The sequence below is a fragment of the Neophocaena asiaeorientalis genome, unplaced genomic scaffold (assembly GCF_003031525.2).
Source record: "Neophocaena asiaeorientalis asiaeorientalis breed wild unplaced genomic scaffold, Neophocaena_asiaeorientalis_V1.1 scaffold70, whole genome shotgun sequence".
NCBI lineage: Eukaryota > Metazoa > Chordata > Mammalia > Artiodactyla > Phocoenidae > Neophocaena > Neophocaena asiaeorientalis.
The window spans coordinates 13416652-13420825 of record NW_020175410.1 but is presented as its reverse complement, the minus strand read 5'-3'; positions in this window follow the sequence as shown (position 1 = coordinate 13420825).

The following is a 4174-nucleotide window of genomic DNA, read 5'->3' as shown; positions in this document are numbered from 1 at the left end:
CGGGGTTGGGGGCCCCGGAGGACGACTCTGCCGGAGACCCTCCCGGCGTCAGGGTTGGGGGCTCGGCTCTCAGTGGCAAGCGAGTGTGCAAATTAAAGCCTTCCGGAGAGAGGGGAGGCGGCCGAGACCCGGCTGTGCTCTGAGCCTCCCCGCTCCCTAGCTCTCTGCTCAGAGTGGGGGGCGAGAAAGAGGGGGGAGTTCAATGAAAATTTCCGGCTTTCACTGCAACTGGAGTGAGGGATCTTGCGACTAAAATAAGAGGCGTGAGAGGGAGAGTGGGATGTGTCGTCGGGAGTCGGCGGAGTTACCAAACCCAGGGTCGCCCAGAGTTGGGGTTTTGACAGAGTGAGGCGGGCTGGGCGTATCAGCAGTCTGTGATGTAGACGGATGGGAAAAACACAAAACAACCAACAATAATTATGAGGGGCTGGTGGGGATGGTATATACCAACACTTTCCAAGAAACTGAAAAATCAGACCAAAAAAATAACTCTCCTCTATTAAAAAAAAAAAATTGGCAGGACGCCTTGCAGAAAAGAAAATACTAATCTGTTCAAGCACTTTTCACTTTCAGCATGAGCTACATTTGTTTTGTTTTCCTTCGCTTCCTTTCGGCCTCACAAAGCCCTATCTTTTCCTTTTGGACAGAGGATATGACTTGGAAATTGTCAGGCACTCTTGTGGTTAACGATCTACTTGAAGGAGCTGGCCGGTTCACAATAATTAAGAGATTAGCAAATGCTGAGGGTTCACTAAGGTATTTCTGGGGAGGTAAAAAGCCTGAAATTGATTGTAAATAACAGAACTGCAAGGTAATAGACACACACGCACACACATACAAAGAGGAGACAACACGATTCGGTGGGTGCTCAGTTTAAATGCATTATTGGAATTCTGAAATTTGAAACCTTGTAAGAATGTATACTTTACCTGCTGAGAAAACCTGAATACAGTTATTTCAGGTGAAAATGAGATTTTGGAGAAAAATAAAAGTCTTCTAGACTTTCTACAGTGATGTAAAACAAAACTTAAAATAGCTATTTTTTTGGAAAGAATTCAGTGTTTTCCAAAATCTCTTTCTGTAGAATACTTGAAACCCTTTAAATATCTTAATGCAAACCCTAAAAAATTTTATTTATTTCAGTGCTCTGTGGAAAAGTTAAAACCCAGAAAAATTCTGTTGGAATTGAAAACACTACCTTATAATCTTCTGACTTCACAGTAGATCAAACTTTTGCTTTATAAAATTGATTCTATACTACAGTGTGAAGTAACAGGTTAGGTAAATAAAAATTGTTGCATTTCCATTAGCGAATATTTTGCAATGCATTATAATAATTTATTCTTAAAAAATAAAAGTGAATATTTGTGGGTTTTATGCTTAAGATAGTTCATAAAGTACATTTTGTGTTTAGAAGCATATCTTCTAAAATGAAATCCAATTTCTGAACAAAATTTGTATGTGTAAAGATATCTATAATCTCATATACCTTACAGACTTAAGAAAGCAAATTGTTGGATTTTGTATTTATATAAAATATTGGATCACTACAAATCACTAATTAGACTTTAAACCAGAGACACAAATGGGAATCCTCCATTTTGATAATTGCTTCCACTAGCAATGCTTTTTAAAACAAGATTTACTTGCTGGTAATTAACACATTTATAAAATTTGGAAATAATTGTCAATAAATAGTCATAGGAACCAGCAAATGATTGTAAGAATTTGAGTAAATAATTTGTTTAAAAATATTAAGCTGTAAATATCTTTTAAATTAACTGAAAAATGTCTTTTCTACACTGGGTTGCATTTTGAATTGCTGAATTTGGTAACAACCATAGATGGATTAGAAACTCCATGATTTAGCTTACTACATCACTTGGGCTATGTCAAGAACAATGAAACTTTATTTAATTATATATGTTATTACTGAGTGTTACCTCTCTTTATGTCATCTGCTTTCTCTGATACTGTTAATTTATCATGTTCACTCACCCTGGTTATGGTTCACATTAACTCCAGGTTGGTTAAAACTTCAGACCAGGAAGTTTTACAATGGATTGTATAAAATTAGTAAATACCAGATTGTTTTTGTTTATGGATAACTTCCTCTGTGGGTAACAGGTTATCATAACAAAATTTGCACAAAGTTTATAAACTGTGAACCAAATTCTGACTCCTTTGTTTAGGAGTCTTTGATGAATGAATACATCATTCCAGAATAGTGATTTGTACCAGTATTTTCACACTGCATCTCAGGTATTCTAAAGCTGCAAATCATCTTACAGTTTTTTTAAAATTAGAATTCATGGAATTATTTCCAGATATGATGTTGCAGCTTACCCTAAAAGTTTCCTTAGTGTCACATAAGAGATATATTCTGTGTGTGAACATTTTATACCAAATATCTGTAAATTTTTGTTTTCACTAAAATAAAAATATAAAATACAGACCAGAATTAAAATTTTTAACACTTTAAGAAAGAAGAAATTTGTTTAAAATTAGTAATTATATAATGTACATCTAATTCTAAGTGATCTCTGATTTATATTAGCCATTTGAATTTATAAAATACATTTTCTAGAAACTCAGAAATGAGGTTTTACTAGAATCTACTACACAATCATCCTAATTAGAGGTCCATGTAAATTTATACTTTTGGTCTATAAATTTATACTTTTGGTCTATAAAGTTCTGTTTATCATCTTGATAAAAAAACTTTTCTGGTTTAGTAACTTTGAAATTAGTTACCCTCATTTTAACTTGATTTATATGGGTATGTTACCTTTATTGAGTAATTACCATAAAAAACTTTTTAACAGAAAAAGCATAATATAATTCAATGGATTTGAATACATTCTTTCCCCCTACCCAGGCATTTCCAAGCTGTTTTTTTTTTTTGGGGGGGGGTTCTTTAAAATATAATATTGAAAATTTGCTAAATATCCTAGAAAAAAATCAATTGTACTACCAACTTTTTCAATTGTAAAATTCTGGACTTAATTATTTTTTAAGTTCAACCTTCTAAATAAATTGCTTCCTGTCAATTTGGAGATGATCTGGATTTTTCTCTTCTTGTTGTACATTATCTAGTGCATTTCATTTGAGCAGTGGAACTTGAAAAGGTTTTGATATTTGCCATGAAGAAAAACAATATGAGTTAGTAGCTTATAAAATTTAAGGAGAAAAACCAGACATTATTATCTATTGAAAACATTCCGTTTTCATGGAGTGAAATTATAATTATCCCTATGCAACATGTCAGTACTATGTTCATATTTGTATAATTGTCATCATCTTTTCAATGTTTTCCTTTTGATAGACACTCATATCTTCTTTTTCCGTTGTATGTGTGTGAGAGTACCTGTATGTTCCTTGGCATATTGTTGTGACACGTTCCAAATATGTTCTTAAGATTCTTTCATCAAGTATATTAGAATTCTGAGTAATCAGAAAAATAACTATGGAAATACACTTACAAAGATGGTGATAGTCACACTGAAATACCTACACGTCCTTTCTGTTTAGAGTGTCCTGTACTTTTCACTGACTTCCTACATTTCTTTTCCAAGATAATACTTGCATCTCAACTGCACACATGGCCTAACAATTGTGTCACCATAGCTGCCTTTGGTTGAGCTAAAAGGTTTGTACATATTCTAGATAAACTGTTCAGATGAAGCAGTGAAGGTCCAACACAGTGGGGGTGAACGATGATACAGTGGGATCTGGGAGATAGGGAGAAGGACAAAGAAAGTCACCTGGGAGAACCTCCTGTGAATGGCTTGGCAGCAGGAATATGTGAAGAAAGCACATGCTAAGGTCCCGAGGCCAAAAGATGTTCCTCAGTGCTCTAGGTATGGCATATCCAGACAACTGATTCTTTTGGAATGAACAGCATTCTATGTCTATCCTATTATGCAATGAATGAGATTGTATAGTGTATGAATCCATATTCAGGTAACTCTCTATGTTGTCTCCGTATGGATTTTCCCCGAAAATAATATAGAATGGAATTCTTTGTAGAATTCTCTGAATGCCTAGAAGAAAGTACATAATAGCATAGCTCTGTGGATCAAACAGTTTACCATAAATTGAAGAGAGGATCCAATTTTTAATCCCTACTATAAATTTGTTCTAGATTTCTCATAGCTCTGTATCCCCGATACCT